We start from the raw sequence: 19176 nt of genomic DNA, 5'->3' as shown, positions 1-19176 counted from the left end.
TTAAGTTGTACCATTCCTACCCTAATGTCTGTGGTGTATGACAACTGACAGGGCCATGATGTTATCTGTGTATTTTGAACTACACTGCTAAGCAAACAGAGAATGCAAGATCTCAGTTCAACATTATCTGTGCTTAATGCTGTGAGAATATCAACACTTCTTTGCTCTCATTTCACACTCTTGCCAATAAAGTGTTTGAAGTAAAACACAATCCAAAAATATCTGCATTTCTAAACTAGGCAAATGTGGAACTGTCAACACTGACACTGTCAAATATAGAGTACATTTACCTAGTTAAAGCAACGTTGTCATTGTCAGTGCTATGGTTAAAAGCAAAGCTCTGCTATGATTTAGTAGAGGTCTGTCTCCCTGGAGATGTTTCTTAACTGGTTCATTCAGGCTTGAACACACACAAATCTAGGTCATGAGACCGTCAGACTCTAAAAGTCCGCATGTGTACATGCTAGTATAGGCAGAGCTACATATTTTTATACTAGATTAACTCTGTAAGAAAATCCAGTGAGACAAAAGTTCTCTATTCTTTTCAGTACTCCCACCACCTACCTGCTGGCACAGGGCACCAGCAAAACAGGACATGTTACATTTTCTGTTGCTCACAATGGTTGAACATCTAATTCTATTACAACACAGCAAATACCTGTTTAGTGGACTGGTGCCTGTTAAGATCTCCTTAAGCAAAAGGCACTCAAAAATACAAACACAGTTGTACTGGATAGCTACATATGGTACTAACAAAATTATCAATGCAAATGAAAGCATCATCCTTCAAAATCAAGGATGACGGAACCACAAGGCAGGCAAGCAGGCAGATGATCGCACAGGCACAGAGGGTAACACCACACATTTTACTACAAACTCACCATGGCACTTAAACTAGTTGGTCTTTCCTGCTGCTGGCGTCTTACGTGCTTATCATATAAAAGGTAACACTGCTTCTTTCCAAGGAAGACTGCCTTAGCTTTAGAGCTCCATCACTGTCAATTTGTAACTCATTTATACCATGACACTTTCAAAGGTACTTACGGGGTGCTGTTAATATGCTTTCTTAGAACACTAGGCTAATTCTCCACCAGAACATTGTACAGGAGCTGAATGATCACCTGTGCGTTGTGTGCCTGAAGTGTGTCATAGCAAGGCCTTCATCAACTGCATGATGGACAAGACACTGAACATGTCATCACAGGTCAGCTGCTTTGTCATTCCGCTGAGAACAGTATAGAGAGGTCATTCAGGAACAACTATCACTGATGTGCAAATATCACACTTGTAAACACTAGATTGTAAGTCCTGTCAATAAGTCTGGAAGGGAGCAGTATGCACTCTTCAGGTGGTCAGAAAGGGGAAAAAAATAAAAAATCTCAATTTTCCCTCTAATTAGCTCAAAGATAAATGCAAGAACAGTAAACCAACAGATTAAAAGTTGATGTTCTAAAGGGGCAATGAGTACAAAGATACCAGCTTAGGAGAGTCCAAAAGTATCCTGACAACCTCAGGCATCACATGCTGTCTGGGGCGGCCAGTCAGAACTCTTGAAGCTTGAACGAGCAAGCAAAACAGTATAATCCTTCCTTCCATCAGTTATAATACAAGGAACTTAACACTGTACAGCACAAAGCATTGTTTATTCTTGCTTTGTAAATGTGCATGGACAACTAAAACACAAGACCTCTTATATTCCTCCCTTCCCCAAGAAAAGCTCAACTCAACTACAATGCCTTTACATGCACACTACACATCCTGATAAGCAAGTTTACAGTTAAAATCTTCAAGAATCTCAGGAAAAATATCAGCATTTATCTGTAGCATGCAACGCAATCTTAAAAACAAATTACTTGAAAAAACAGTGAAACGAAGGTGAACTAGGGCAAGCTTGGAAAGGCTACGGTGAAAACGGGCTTTAGTCAGTAGTAAGCATTAATCATGCCATTCTCAGTTCACACATTATAGCTGTATACGAACAGCATCTATTTTGCTAAGAGCCCAGCAAGGAAGTACCCTCAGGCAGAATTATGTAAGAGACCAAAATATTTGAGTCTAATTAAGAGTTGTTTACAGGACAGTCAGCTTATCAGCAATTCAACTACAATTTGCTTTTTAAGTCAAAAGGTATATTTGCAAACTAACTTGCTTGAATGTGTCTTCAAAGGAAGTATGAATTACAAGGGACTAGAGGAGGAACATTGCTCATAACAGAGCTGAAACAGCTTTTAGATAACAGAAGCAAAGAGCTTGACTGGAACTAGATGTAACATAGAAGTCAGTAGCCTCGCGAGCAGGAGCCGCAAATATGGCGGTCAGTGATGAAACTCTTCGAAGAGGCCTTCCAGGCTCTTGTTCTTATTTTGCAATAACACTGCAGGAGAAAGCTGATAACAGGCAACACGAGTTTCTGTAGAAATTAAAAGTGAACCAACATCCTTTTGCTAGGTTCCTCTCCAAATGAAGCGTTTCTGTTGTTGAGATGAGCCCTTTTAAGTCCTTGCCTGAATTGTAATAAAGATGTTCACAGATTGTAGGAGTAAAATGAAAGCAGTATCTGAGATACAGAAGGTGGTTTTGTTTGGTGGGGTTTTTCATTTGTTTTGGGTTTGTTTGTTTTGTTGTTGGGTTTGTGTATTTTTTTTGAGGGGTTTGTTGTTGGATTTTTTCGCTTTATTTTTTTAAACCAAAGAGAACTGCTTGTAAGGTTAATTTAGCTTACAGTGGGACACATACAGCTTCAAATCTAATCTCTGATTTCTGGTAAATTAGGAGTACACAGGTAAATTATAGGATAAGAAGAATAAATGAAGATTAAAAATCCTTTTTTTTTCTGTGGAAGACTTAAGTTGACATGAAACTGATTTTCCAAAGCAACAGATTTGAGTATTTTAAGCATTTTTACCTACAAATTCTACATCATACTAACAGTAGTAATAGGTTGAACTACCAAACAGGCTGTTAAATCCAGGCTTGCATAGTTCTATACAGTCACTCTATTTTCAACTGCTTATATTAAGCAAAGCATGGCAAAGCAGGTTCCAGTCAGAAAGTTATGTATATATAAATAAAGATGAAGTGCACTTGAAAACTGTATGGTTGAATATAAATCCAAGTGCTTGAGCTGGCATTTTCATTTAAACCTTCAATATCTACTGAACTTGTCAGGAATATAAATGATAGCAAAAGCACTGTCATAGGAAACATTCATTTTCATAGTGTCTTTTGTCCCAAGACAGTGATTTAAAAAAAAAAAAAACAAAACAAAAACCCAACAACAAATAAAAAGGCAGCTAAGAGGACACTGAATGGTATCTGTCTTTCCCACCAGGATATAAGTCCAGAACTTCCCCTCCCATCTCAAACGCTTAGCATGCAACATAACACTGACGTATGTTACTTAACATAACAGACATATACACTATGACTGTATAAACCAGCATCAGATACTGATGCTTCCTGTCTTCTTGTGAAACCCTGCCATTATGCACCTTTTGTACAGGTCAGATACTTGTTAGTTACAATAATAAAACATTGGTCCAAAAGTAAAGAAAAGCATATTCTGCTGATAGAGCACTGTGAAAAGTCAACTAATAGAAAATAAAGAACAGGTAAGTATGTGCAGTAAAGACAATCTTAGAGCTTACTCTGAGGTAAATACGAAATGGTTATTCAGGAAGCTACTACATGCTAATATCGGATTAAATAAAATCATTATTAAGCATCAGACAGTATTAGAAAGCATATACAAAGCCATGTGGTATGGTCTGCTATAGAAGGATTTAATTATTAGTGTTTCTAATACCTGAGGTATCTGATTCTCTGATCTGTACATGTAACATTCTAGAGTAATTTTTTGCTTTAACATCTAGGCACCTCTTACTGTGACTAAAATCAAGTATTATTGTTGTTTTCCAACAACTATCCGACATTTTAGATTTAAACTTGTTGTATAAACAGAACTCTGCTGCCATCACGGACATCTCTGAAACAGAATGAAGCACAGAACAAAGGAAACATGAGTATGATCACCCAGGTGACACTAAGCCCAAATTAGAGTAAGACAAAAAAAGCCTAAAGGTTAAAACTGCAAAAGAGTCAACATCAACCTAACAACCAAGCTGGCAGTAGTACTTGAACAGAATTTGTTACAAGCGAAATAATTCCCTATTGGATTCCTAATATGAACCACAGAACATATGGTTATGGGCCTGGAGTCAAAATGGAAAAAACCCACTAAGTGCTTCCCACAGATACTTTTCAGACTTGGAAACACATTTTTGGTGTCACTTAGCAGAGTGATACCAGTGTCGAAATTTAACACGAATTTCTCCCTGCAAAACCAATCGGACAAGAACAGTGATTCTACTGACTCAACTCAATGCAACTTTTTCTCTGCACAAAATGTCACTAAAGAGGCCTCAGACAGGAGTCATAGCATGGATTATCTTTTTTTTTTTTTTTTTAGCAAAAAAGATACATGACAATACACTGGAAAGCATTGGCCAAAGAGACCCTTGAAAATACATCAAGTGAACAAGGTAAACTATTGTATGGGATTCCTTTCCGCATCTTTCAGTATGTCCTGTTGGAAGTTCCATGAAGAGGCAGGTTGTCCAGGATCAAATGGTCAAGCAAGTCCACCAGAACAATTCACTAATGGCATTTCTTCAACGTTTGCTTTACATAGCTATATCCATTGCAACTACCCCACAGGTTGCTGAACTGATTCTTTAAACAAAATGTGGGATGTTAGAAGCCAAGACACTGGACACTTTGCTGAGATCAATCAGAATACCTGTGCATGTGAAGTGTTTTTCAAAACTTGAATTATTACTTCTCTTATTCCCCTACAGCAATCACAGTAAATCAGGTTTCAAAAAAAAACAAGTACACAAAAAAAATAGAGGAAATAAAACAATCCATATATCAAGTCAAACAGTTTAACAACTTTTTTTTTTCATTAGTATCATGTAGTTCACTACAGTGAATACTTTAGCACACCTTTTTTTCCACCTAGTTATATTTATTGGAGAATTCAAAACAAAGCCAATCACTATTTGAGTCTAAATGTTAATTAAGTCAGTTACATTTCTACCTCTTAAATAGTCTGGTCTCAATCCCATCTATTGTAGTATTCAGGCAATTTTTCCTCACAAGCAATCGCAACTTGGAGTCAACATGAGATTAACATAATTTCTGTATAAATCATCATTCTTTATCAATTTTCACGTCATGTAGAAAAGAAAGTTTACAGAAAAATGGTAAAAATCAACAAAAAAATTGCATGTCAGCAGACAGTAACACTAATCCAACATACATCCACCACTAGAAAGGTGGACACACAGAACTGATAATTTCATTGTATCCTGGGAAATGCTAGGAATATATACAACAGTTTACAGAGAGCTTACAACTCAAATGATGTATTCATAAAATATGTCAAATCAATAAACAGCAGATCATGCCATCTCCTTTTGACACATTTAAATGACTACTAAGAAAAAGTTTCTCCTGCTCTTCCAACCTCCATCACCTACTTGATATTCACTATGAATGCAGTTACCAATCACAGTTTACAATACCGAGAATACCAATGGATTTGCAGATGGTATGGCAGCGAGCTTGAATGAGCTCAGTGCATTCTCCTTTACTTGTGCTAGCAACTGACCAGACGAGGAAGAAGGTAAGGAAAAACAGATTGTCTCAATATTTAACCATTTCATGCCATCTAAAAGGCTGAATTGCTAGTTGTAATAATTTTTTTTTAAACATCAGGTTCCTGGTTGAGACGTCAGGCTTCTCTGTGCTTTTTGATTACTAAATAATTTTATTTCATTTTTAATAAGAACACTTTTTCATCAGAAGAAAGAAGGAATGGCTAGCCAAAAAACTTTGAGTAAAACGTGTAGAAGAGTAAAGAGAAAAAAAAAGAGTAGCCAAGAAAAGGAACAAGATCTAGAGCAATAGACTGCAGAAGGCTCAGTTAGCACTAGAGTCACCAACACTAATTAAAATAGAAAAGGTGAGCAGGGACAGTGCACTCTCACTTGTCAAATCAATATCTCTGACATGGCCACAGAACAGGAGAACACCGAGATTGAGACACATGAGAAAGCTAATGTGCATTACAGTGACTGTTTCAAGCAAGCACCGCAGCATTGATTTCACTCCAGCTTGAAGAGTATTCCATACCCCCAAGGTAAAAAGCTCACAGCTACCGGATAAGAAAGGGAGAAAATTAAAAAGTTTTTTTTTCTCCATAAGTTCCCAGAATTAGAACGGTACACATGAGCATGTTCTTGTACCTACAAATGCCACAAAGCCTTTTTTAAGAGTTTTAGTCTACAGAACAGAAGCAAAGTAGATTAAAAAGCTTTCTATCCTTCAGTGACGATTTTGAATATTCAACACATGCAGTACATAGAAATCTCCTTGATACTGTGATCAAAGATAAGGACTTAAAATCAGCTTACCGTTGGTGCCCATGTGGTTTACAAAGACTACAGTTACTGCACAAGAGAAAAAGGTGACCAATTTAAACCACACTCCAAGCACCACCACCACAAAAAAATCAAAACCAAACAAAAACTCACAATGAAGGGAGCAACACTCAAATTCTTGCAGCACAAGACCTCCTTCTGATCTGCTTGCTTCATACGACTGTAATGGCTGCAGCAGAAGTTATCTGCTGACACACAAGACTTATCTTTGGAATAAGTCCAGAAGCATTCTGTACATCATGGTACTAGTATGGTTTTAAAAATTTATTCAACTAACACCATCATTAAAATAACATAAATGGTAAAACATACTAAAACGAATTTGACTTCATTTTCTTCAATTTCATAGAAGGAAAGAGCACACCGTGGTGAGCAAATCTCCAAGTAAAACATGATTTTGTTGTGTTTTTTTTCTTGAATAACTAATGTTGTACAATATGGATTAGGACACGGAGGTGCATATTCCTATAACAATATTTTAGATTGTTTTTCACTTATGACAGAAAAAGTAAACAGAACAATTTAGCACACATCTTGCTTTTTTCTGTTAGGTTTTTTTTTTTATAAATAGGTTTTACTTTGCTTATCATCTCATATAAACACGTTGTTTGGCTCTGCTGTTTTACAACCCGACATGGCTTTTAACTAAATTGAGAAAGGTCAAGATTTTCTTCTCAGAGAGCTGCTAGTCAACCTACTCAAGAGCAACAACACAAGCAGCTTTTCCAATCTGTTCAATGTTGACAAGAGAGCCAGCCTATCAAAGACGTGTAAGAGCAAATTTTCTTTAACACCAAGTTCTTGTGTCCTAATATCTGAACTAGTCGATGCAGAAAACCCACTGAATCATAGCAGGTAGGCAAAAATCAGCTTCCTTGGCCATTTTTGTGTTACTAAATTTCACATAAACACATGCCATTAACTCCCCAGAAGTCTTCTGATGAATGGGATTTCCGAAAAGATCATCACATAAATGACTGAAAGAATTTCCAGAAATTTTAGCTTTTGTTTACCTCCCAGTGCATGCATGAAAAGGGCTTGAAGCATTTCTTACTATTCATAGTCTTCACTGGCAGTGATTCCACTAGTGACTATGGTTACTTTCTGCTTCTACGAGGATATCGTTCCATCAGTTCACCAAGATCCTGTGTGAAGGGGTCACTGAATTTCTTGAGTATAAGTTTATTTTCCTACCATTCACTTACCTATACAACAGCTAGCAGCACTGAGATTGACAACAGAAAGGAGGAAAATCATTGCGGACTTCGAGAGATTCGTTCTTGAATCAGGCCAGTATGAATAAATTGAAAACGTTTCCTGGGGAAAATCCCCTTTCACAGTTAAGAAACCAAGAATATTCCATAAAAGCACCCGTTTTGTCTGATTACTAAGTAGTTACCTATCCAGTTCCATCAGTTGTACAGCAAGATATAATTAGTTTAACTACATGAAGATAATACTTTTTAAAAAATGTCTAAAATCAAAAGCTAATTAAGATCTTAAGCCATGTTATTTGACATCACAATAACAGTGATCTGGCAGCAGCATCAGTGAAATGAGGAAAACAGAGACATTGCAAGATAACTTAATGCAGTGTTAATTCTTAAAAACATTAGAGTTACAAGGTTCTCGCTGACAGGCTTGATTATAAGAAATCTCTATAAATATTTAGCTCTGACCATATAATAAAGAGAACAGAACAGTGCTGCTAAACATCTAGCCCTCCCAAGATTTGCACCTATGACGAAATGTGAAATTTCCTAACTAAATAACTGATTACTCTTTAGTGATTTTACTTCATTTAACCTTGTCCTTAGACATATCTGATATAAACTGACATGCTGCTTTAATTATAGGCTTTTTTAAAGTTCACTAAATACGTTGTTCAAACATGGAGAATATTCCATTGGTGACCTTTTAGTATTATAAGCACCACTTCCAGATGAGCAATCAAAGCCAGAGACACATTTAGAACAGCAATGTGTACAAGGTCAAAATAACTCCAACGGTTTAAAAATATGGAGTAAGATTTATCGACAGTTTGCTCAAAGCTAGTCTTAGCACTTTGTGACAGTCTCTTCTCAAAGCATAACAGTATAGAAATGGCAATTTATCTGTGAAGTTATTCTAGTAACGATTTTTCCTTATTCTCTTTTGCCACCTCTCTTACAGGTATTAAGATGAAACAAAGTTACATCATTATCTCAGCTGTTTGTTCTCATACCAGTGAAAGGCATGGCCCTTTTCCCAAGGCTTAGAGAACTCATTTACTGTATGATCATGTTCTCCAGTCTCCCTGGAAACTGTTTAAAAATAGCGAATAGCTGTAATGGTCAGGTTAGTCTCCTGGCTGTTAATTGCAATGTTTACTTGGAGCTTCAATATTCATGCATCACATTTATTTTTCAGTTTGATTTCTCTCTTCACAAACACAGCCACAGCTGTATAGATCTCATTCACTTTCCAAAGAAAATTTTACACTAATATATACGGGCAGCAGATAAAAGTTTTTAATTACTGTAGGAGTTATGTCACTATATGCATAACAAAGGAAATAAACCAGAACCTTACCTCAAAATTAAACTTCATTTAATAGAAAATAAGCTTGTCAAAGTACTGCTTGACCATGTGGAATGCATCCAGTAACCAGGTCTGGAAGACAAGATACAAACAAGTTACTTTATTATCCCCAGTCCATTAATTTCCAGTTTTAAAGTACCTTCTGCCAACGCACTGGAAAGGAAGCAACTCAGGAAGTTGTATGTTTCCTTAGCTCTTTGGGAGTCGGAATTCGCATTGCCAAAAAGAATAGCTTTATATTAAAGAAAATAAAATTCAATCCAGGCTTCCAAACTACTGACACTTAAAAGCTCATAATAAATGAACTCCAGGTTTATACAGGTAAACACATTGAAATTGTCTAGTTAATTCAAATAGTTGCAGCACAAGTCTGGGTGTCAAACCATACCATAGACCTCAAAGACAGCTATTTTGCCTTAACTGTGCTTTTCTATGGTTTACAGTCTATGTGGAATAACTTAGCAGAAAGCACAGCACAAGCCTCTCCAGGCAATTTCTCTTCACAGTGAACCCCCTTCTGAGAGTCTGATTGCAGAAAAATAAAAATAGAATTAATAGTTCTGTTTATAAAAGATGGCAGAACCTCTATGTCAAGTTTTTGATTGTTTGGAGAAGATGGGCTTTGTTGTTTGGACGGTTTTAGGCTTTGGGTTTTTTAGACTTAGTTTTCTTTTTTTTCCCCCCCCTGGAATTCTTAGGATAATTTGTTAGTTTTTACTCTACACAAATGCTAATATAGCATACAGGTTTAACACTCATCTCATGAGGATGGGTAGATCAGTTTGAACACCAAAGTAAATTCCTATTTATCAGTTCCCTCCAAGCTCCACACTGCTATGAAATAAACACCACCTTTTCTTGAAGTATCTCCAAGTTTACAAGACTGATCACTTTTCTAAGCACAGTAATATGTCTGGACAAAGAGAAGATGGCCAAAATCCGGCTGCTAGCAAAGGCCTGTGTATGTTTGGTGTGAGCAATCTGTAGTTAGGGAAGGCCGCTATCCCACTTTTATATCTCTTGGAGCACTCTTACTGCAATCAAAAAACTTCAGATGAAGTTCTGATCCACAACAGCTATCCAAATTCGAAACTAGTTTATGTATCAGTTTAGAAAGACCAGGAAGATAAAGTTACACAATATACAGCTACATAACAAGGAATGCCTCTTAGCTGAGAAAAGCCTACAGCAAAAAAAGAATAATTCTTGCAAATTTTAACCAGAGATGGCAAAAACATTTCTGATAGAATAAAACTCATCACAGGATGTTTTTATTGTCTAGGTTGGTTAGAAAACGGATTTTTTTTTTTTTCCTTTCAGTGGATTTCTAAGCAACATCAGCTCTATGCCAACACAATTATTAACTGCAGGTTAACAGGTTTACTGCAGGTCACAGTAAACGCAGTCCACATTAGGACAGTCATTCCAGCATTCAATCGATCACCTGCACTAAAATCGGCATTGTAGTAGTTTGCTACTTGAAAATTCAGACCCCTAAATTTTCAATGCTTACCAAGTCTCCAGTAATGCACAAAGAATGTACAATTAAGTTCAATTAAAATGTGTGCCACCAGCCTGCACTTCATGGATTTTCTGCTACAATTTAAGGTGAGGCTATCTAGTTCATTCCCTTACGTGTGTATATGTATCAGTGTATAAGGGATTTATCTATAATGGAAGTATTTGTATTACACTAACGTGCCAAAGTCCTGTCCAGTACAGCCCACGAAATTGCCAGCCACCCTACTTCCTGAAAACCACTATTCACTTCTCCACACTTGCAGACATTTAAAATTTCTAAAATTTGTTTCAAACTTGATTGTGAAGTATTTCAGTCACTTGCAGCACTGATATCTATCTTCATCTTCAGTCTTTTGTCGACAAAGACATCAGAAATCCTTTCAAATTCCCAAGTTCCAAGAACACCAAGTTCTAGGTGGAAGCATCTTTACCTCTACTCAGTCTTCACCAAATAAGGCTGACACTTACCAGCCTTATATCAAGAAATGAGTATCTGAAGAACATACCACATCTAGGGGACAACAAACCCTCAAGTTGCAGAAAATGAAGTGACCATCCTAGATTTGATTCTTTCTAGTTACACCTGACAAAGGTCCCCAAAGAAATTTTCCGATTCAATACATGCTGTTCATTTACCATCATTGTGATTTAAGTGCTTGGCAAACTGCTTTGTAATCTGTTCTTTCCTGATGCAGTTCTGTAACAGAACTGTTGCTTAAAAAAAAAATAAAAATAAATCAGCTCTTGTTTTCAAGCTATAATTTATTTTTCTGTAGTTTATCAGGAAGGTCTATCTACTCATATAAGTGTTAATCAGAAAGGTGACTGGGAAGGAGGAGGTGAAGAAACCGCTCTCAACATTCTACATCAAGGTAAGGAACAAAACGATGGTCTTGCACATACTACCAGAGCAACCTAATGAGTATGTTTTAAAGTTACAACTTCATTTAAAATACTAGATTTTCAGTTATCTGAATATTTAACAGCAGAACAAGGAGTGTACCTTGTGGAGTCTGAGAACAACTAAAATTGCTCATACTATATTACATTTTAAGACTAGCTTGAACAAACGTGACTGTGGAAAGAACGTTCATTTTTCAAGCAGGTTAATTGCTGCTGAAGTAGTCATATATTTTTTTACTTAACAATTGGAGCTAAAGAGAGCCTAAAAACTATTAATCGCTGTTTGTTTATTCTATTGTCCTCACTTCCTGGAATGTAGTCAGAGATGGAACTCGACTGCCCAAAAGCCCAATCAGCAAATTAGCTACCCTGAACCCTGGATTTGTTTACAGCATGAGCCTACTTACCAACATTCTTAACCTACTGTAGGCTGCGAGCAATGAATGTTTAAAGCACCTAATTCTGAAAGTTTACACAAAATTCAACAGGGCTTTCTGAATAGTTGGAGTATTTTTAGCATTAGCCCACTGCGTTCCTCCCTTTTCTTTCTTTGCTGCAGCTCCAGTTCGATTAAATGGTTTTGGTTCAAATGCTAGCGATGTTATTAATAGAACAAGAATATTAAATAGAGTGCTGAAGCATAACGTGCTTTCTCAATTCCATTACAGAATCCTACACTGTGAATTAGAGGTAAACTGTAATTTTACCCTTTATAGATATTTCCTAGGTATTCTACATTCTCAAAATTCTTAGTGATAACATAGTTTAATTCAGTAGCATTTGGATTATGGCCTCACTGAGGCTACAAGGATCAATTCCATCATCCTCTTATACTACTTTTTTGGAATGTGGAATATATTTCTGCCTATATATTTCCTTTGGGTTTATGTACATTTTCTTATATTACTTTTTTTTTTGGGGGGGGGGGGGGGGCGGGGCAGGGAGTTGTTTGGTTTAGTTGAGGTTTTTTGTTATTTGATTTGTGGAGTGGTTTTTAATTATCTTATTGTTGTTAGCTAAGTACTGCTGTAAAAACCAAACTCAAATCAAAATACGTAGTCCATTACACAAAGCATGGATTCTTATGTTTTAATCCTGTTGGCATTCATCACCACATTATCGTATCACCCCTGTGAAACGAATCTGCTAATTGCTTAATATTTTGAGCTATAAATAGAATAGTTCTTCCCCCTCTCCCCACCCATCCCCCAAAGACATTGGGAAGTTTAGTTCCATGATGTATGTTTTGTGCTTCAAAACTTTGTTCTTGCACACAATAAAGGCATCGAATGGTCATTTTAAGCTGGTACTAATGTAGATGTTTTGTATGTCATGACTTCTTTCAATTCTTAGTTCCTTCACTTATCTGTCTTCTTTTATTATTTTCTTAAAGACTATAAGAGAGCAAACTACTGAGTGATTTCTGAGAACAGATACACCATCTCCTCCTAAAGCACGGCATAGCACACACAAAAGCAGATGGATTAGCAACACATGCAGTTTATGCACCTTGAGTAAACTTGCAGGCTAACTGCAGTTACACCTGGGCTTTCCCTTCCTGGGGGCAGACTGGCTCGACTAGGGTAACACAGCAGCAATTGCCAGGAGTCAGGGGTATCCAGCAGGGCATTCTGAGATCAAGCATGTGGATATATGTGCTCCATGCCAGGACAAGTGAATGGAGAGCCCATCCAAGAAACACAACCGAAGACAGTCATGCTCTTCCATATACTGGGAACCATTATTGATGGTCTAACAAAAAGCTCATAGAAGTCTTAGCCTGGCACTACTTGAAGAAGCTCTCATTTTAAAAAAATGAGGTTTTAATTTAAGTAACAAATCATTATTTATCATTAACAAAAGCCGTTATGATAAAGCTTTAAATATTTTATAGAAGCATTCCTCTAAGATGCTGTAACCACACTAACTATGAAACATTGAACGATCATACCACAACCATTACTATACCCCAACCATTACTATACCCCTTTTGGTTTATGAGGAAAAGTTATTAAATTATGAGACTAAAGCCTCCTTTATGACTCAGGCCAGGTTTCAACTACTCATTTTTCATGTCTTAGGCACTGCACTACCTTGAAACCAGCAAGTTTTTCTAGTTGAACAAGGTAAACAGAAGAACACTGCACATAAGCCCAGAAATTCTGCATTTAAGTCTAATGGCATATAATTCACTCAATGACACAGAACACCCACATGCTTTGCCAGTATGCTTACTATTTGTGAATGATAAGACCTACAAACAGGAAAAAAATTACCAGTAAGCACCCTATACCCCGAAACAGCTGCTGCAGGTAAAACGGTTTTTAATAGTGTGTACTTGAAACATGACATTTACTGTTGATACAAAATTCAATTTTAATTAACTTCTTTTTTTCCCCAGCAAAGTATTACAGGAGATGTTCATTAGAGTAGGAAATCCATTTCAGAAAGCAGAACAAACCAATAAGCAACGTCATTTCTTGCCCCTCCTTCCCCTCAGACACATATGATCTATCTTTTACATTTTAGGTTTGACAAATTACCATTTATTGGATCACAATACAGATTGCCACATTCTCTCTAGAGAACAGGCCACTCAGGTTGTCTCAGCTCCAAACCATCCAACATCTAAATCCTCCAACAGTTCTGGGTCTTTTTGACTGACATCTGTGACTTCAACCAGATGAACTGTTCAAAATAACCTAAGAAACCTGTTCTTTACTGATTATCAGCAGCAGCATATACCACATAGCCTACTGCTGCATGAGATACTTCATAAATGATCAGAATTCACCTACTGGAACAAGGTATTCAGCTTCTGACTACCTCCAGGTGAAACTATACTCTCAAACGCAATTCTTCCCTCATACTTGGAACTGAAGCTTTCAAGCTGGACTTTCTTCCTTTGCACCTCACAGATGGTGCTAGCTCAGACCTGCACTGGTCTGCCAAAACTCAGCTTTCAACCTCTAAGGACCTATTACTGCTTGACTCTATCAGATCTCAACTACTGTGTGGCAGCTCCTATTTATCAATCTTGACAGCATCCTGCACGTATGGGACAACAATTTTGAGGGAGTCTGAAAAGGCACAACAGGTCAAGCCTGCAACACAAAGAAAGTATGGCACTAATTTCTTCCCAAGGCTGCATGTTTGTGTAAAGCAAAAAAAAGTGCCATGAATTTGAAGTTTTTGTCAGGCAAATACCACTTTCCTCCTGTTCAGTGCACTTTAAGAGCAGTAGATAGTTTTCCATAAAGGAGCAGTTATTACTCAAACTTTATTCTGAGCTCCAGCTTCCGCTCTAGGTAAATTAGGAAAAAAGGTTCTATTTTTGTTGTCTAGTAGAAAGATAAAATCTTATTTAATGGGCATTGTGTTTGCTTTTAAGGTAGGCAAAGAAGGTTTACCAAAAGTTAAATGGTAACATTTCAATTTTTATTGTTACTACTACTACAGAAAAAGCTGCAGCAAATGTTCACATCCAGTCACGCTTGGTAGTTCTTCGAAACGTTTGCCCAGAACAGGATGCCCACCCTGGCATCATATTGCAATGCCTTTTCTTTGATGACAGAAAGCAAGTTAGACTGATTCACAGGACCGATGTGAAGTACAGAGCAGTCATGCCTTACTGCCCTCCTAAGAAACCACACACTAGAAAGGTGCCACTCGTCAAACCCGCCTCTTCTTCTGTCACAATGTGAATGACACTCACCCTCCGAGTACTGCTACAGGAAGTGTGTAGAGAATGACAAGGACCAGTCACTATTAAGCATGCCAGACTTGCCATGTCTGCAAGGAATTAACTACACCATCATCAACAGTTCTTCATTTATTATAAAATCTCTGGCTCTTGATTTAAGCGTAAAACACAGTCTTTTAAAAGCAGTGCTAAATACACAATTTTCAATCATATGATACAATGCATAGTAATTGAAAATAACAGGTAATCATGTGAAATAACAGGTCTTCAAAAATCAGTAAATGGCACTTTCCTCATCAGGATACCATTGACACTAACTGTCATTGCTGACCTTTCATGATTTGGAATCTATGTTCATGTTATCCTTTATTCCCAACCAGACAATCTGTAAGCACCTTAGCAACTATAAAGAAGACGTTAAGCCCGTTTTTCATGAGAACAGAAAGCATAGCTTGCCTCAGAACAGTTGCAGTTCTCCGCTGCATACTAACACCTGAGCAGTGAACACAACTCCATAGTATCAGAAAGAAATTCCTCAGCATCGAGTCTATTTTCTTCCTGTGCTGTGGTGCTATACACTTAGAATATCCAAGTATGCACTTGCACTCATGTCACAATGAATCGGGTTTCCCATCCATTTGTGTTGACATGCTTTACAGCATCAATTATTCAGCAATCCATTGCAAAGATTCACTGGTTCAGTGGAAGCTATTGAACCTCAGCAGTTCAATGGCAATATAAATAACCAACAGCACATTTGCGTCATCTTTATGAAAAAGCGTGAACTCAGCTGTTGTAAGTAACTACGATTAAAACAAAAATTATAGGAACTTCTACTTTTTCTTCACTGTTAAGTCACAAATCACCCAGGCCTTAAACACTTCTCCTAAATAAGCATCTTCTACAGTAGGTTCACATTTCCCTTCAAGCTACTCATTCAAGAAAGACATATCAACCCATGATGTAACACTGGTGCTGCTCCCAATCCTCAGTCAAGCTTGGCTCTTCAGGAAAACATTTAACCTTCATTTTCACAAAAAAAACAATTAGCCTAGGCTTACAGTTGGATCAAAGAGGAATTTACAGCATAAGGCGACCTAGAAAAAAATCCAATCTTGGACAAAATGACTGTCTACTACAATGGCTACCATTTCTATGTTTCTTCTCAAAAACTTGAAGAAAACATTAACAGAAACATTTTAAATGGCTTGACTACGTACATAGTAGATTTTAGCCCCATATAAAATAAAACTATCACTAGATTTAGGTCTTACATTAAAATCCCTGCAGAAAGGGTAATAAAGGTGGCTGGTTCCAAGTACTGAGAGTTAAGCTAATAATCAAAAAATCTATTGCATTGCGCATATTAATTTAAATATGTAACTTCTGAGAGATACTGCAAGGTTATAATCAAACTGAGGTTGTCTAAAGTGAACGCTTCCATCTTGAACAACGACATGAAATTCATATACAATTTTGGCTACGTACTTGCAAATAAAATCATTAGTGATACGACTATTAGTTTTAGGAGCTGAGATTTCCTGTTCAGAGTCAGTGCATGAGCTGAATAAGCAATAAAATAAAATAACAAAAGTTATCTTTCAATGGACAGGTAAAAGGAAGAAAAAAGCCACCACCACAAGGTTTTTGCTGTTGATACCATGTCTTCACAGTATGTTACCGAAACAGGACACCTGCCATTTAAATAGTGTAATTCTCAAGCTGTCTATATTTAGCATCAAGTTTGCCAGCCAGATCTGTCCACAACAGAAGGATGGTCCATTTACACTGTAGCAGACAAAGGATACAATTTACCTCTTTGGCATGACTAACAGGAAGTTTGCCAACTTTCCATATTCCTCGAAAGCTGGGCTGCTTTATATTTGCATTCAAAGGATTAGCATAGTAACGGTTCAGAGACTCCAGATACTAAGTGATGGAAATCCAACTTCAATAGAAATGAAACTTGGATTTTTCATTTTTATATTATCCTCACTGTTTTACTAGACTGAAGAGATATTTTTAAGTAACAGTGGTTTGTGAGACTTCCTTATCTTCAGACCAAGTTATTAAATACTCAACTTCGGCAACACATAAACTATCCTGACAGCAAGCAACATATCCAATCACAACTATACTAAACATCCAAAGCTCATGTTAGCATATAAATTTATGATGTTTGGAAATAGAAATTATTCTGAATTCAAACCAGTATGATCCAAACTCACCAAAACAAAACAAACTTAAATTCCACCTAACCTTTTTGTTAGTATGTCAATAAACCTCTCATATACCATCTTGTCCAGGTCTGTGTGCGTTACAGAGAATCTCCAAACAAACGAACAGATCCTAGACGTCCTCAGAATGAAAGCCAGTCATCAAAGAAAATGCAACTACACTGTGATATGGAAATAAATGATTCTGGGCCAACTTTATATACAGACAAACATACACCTATGTGCATATATGTTATTACTGCTTTAGACATGCAAACACAGAACCTTTCTACAGAGCTTATAATGGCTTTAGGTAGGAGGTCTTCACACCAAACTCCATCACCTAGGGACAGTATGCCTGGCATTTTCAACACAGTCAAGGCTATAAGTTTCCAACAGAAGCAAGTCTGTTGCAGCTGAGGTAAACCCCAGCTTGAAAACCCAGTCAGTAGATAGGGAAAGACAACTCTGGAACACCTTCCTTAAGGCCCAAAGAGAATGTGAAGAAAACATCCAGTTAACCATTCCTGTAAGTCTTCACAGTGCTCACCGAAAGGTGTACATACTGTTTCTCCTATTTCAAAACAAAAGCTTTAAGTTAGTTTTGCCAATGGTTGTAACTTCTTACCTTGAAAACTTCATATTATAAAGCAGGGACGTAAAAGTCTCACTATATTTCGCATTATACATACTGTAAGAATACTCCAATCTCTATTCATACCATTTTGATATTTCCAGAATACAAGTCAGTCACAATTTTATTTCCTTCTTACTAGAATACTGTATTCATTTAAATATTTTGTGCCTAGGAAATGCAACAGTTACAATTCCATGAACATAATTCTAGCTATCATTCAGCTGTTAAAACTGCATGTATTTCTGAAGAGCTGGCTTTGTAGTACTGGAGAAAATTTATGTCAAGATATACCAACCTGCTAACAAACTCCAGAGGTGCTGAAATTCAAGTAATGGCTATGAAATTGGTTCATTCCTCTATTCCATTCTTGTGCTCCAGAAAGCTATTCTAAAAATCTCAACTCTTTTAGAGAAAAAAAATTGACATATCATGCCTGATCTTCAGACTTCACAGCTTGAGATACAGTTTTCTCTTCGAGGGGGTGGGGGAGAATCCAGTGAAAGACCATTAATTTATGAAGACATCTCGAAAGTATTCTTACAATTTGCTTTCCAACTACACAAATGAAAGCTGTCTTCTGACAAATCACACAAGAAGGTGGCTGTCCAGGGCAATCAGGTACCAAAATGCAGCTCTGGAAAGCAAGTTACAGCTTTCTTTATGTTTACCATTATAGCTCTATAACTTATCAACATCAGTTGTTTGTACTTGTTGTGACTACTTAGAAGTCTTGGAATTGAAATTAGTTCCCTCATTAAAAAAGTTTAATTTTCAAAATTGAGTGGTAGATACAATTCTCTCTCACTATTTCTCCCTATAAAATCAGCTTTTGTAGATAAAGTTATGTACATTCGGAGATCAAATTACCCCAAATAATTAGGGGGCACACTACGATACCGTTTAACATTTGAGTTTCACATTAATTTAGAACTGGAAGACCTAAAACTTCAGGAAGTCTCCACACTTATTCCTGCTATGCAAACTATGTAGGTGTTCCCTATTTCAGTACTAGATGTCTTTTCCTTCTACACATTTGTCTATCTACATAAGGAAATGAAGCTCAAGTTTTCATCCCCAGGAAATCATTTCCTTAAGTTTATTTTAGTAAGATGA

At 36.9% G+C, this 19176-nt stretch overlaps 1 protein-coding gene across 1 annotated transcript in view; it reads right to left on the bottom strand.

The window, feature by feature from the left end:
- TLN2 (talin 2) overlaps nucleotides 1–19176 on the bottom strand; it is a 184219-nt gene that overhangs the window by 115823 nt on the left and 49220 nt on the right. Inside the window, exon 2 of the mRNA XM_086620595.1 lies at nucleotides 9075–9155. The gene's annotated coding sequence lies outside the window, so the exon portion shown is untranslated. The remainder of the gene's footprint in view (nucleotides 1–9074; nucleotides 9156–19176) is intronic.

Source organism: Tauraco erythrolophus, chromosome 14, assembly GCF_009769465.1.
Source record: "Tauraco erythrolophus isolate bTauEry1 chromosome 14, bTauEry1.pri, whole genome shotgun sequence".
NCBI lineage: Eukaryota > Metazoa > Chordata > Aves > Musophagiformes > Musophagidae > Tauraco > Tauraco erythrolophus.
The sequence above is the reverse complement of the archived record's forward strand: the minus strand, read 5'-3'. Positions and strand labels throughout refer to the sequence as shown.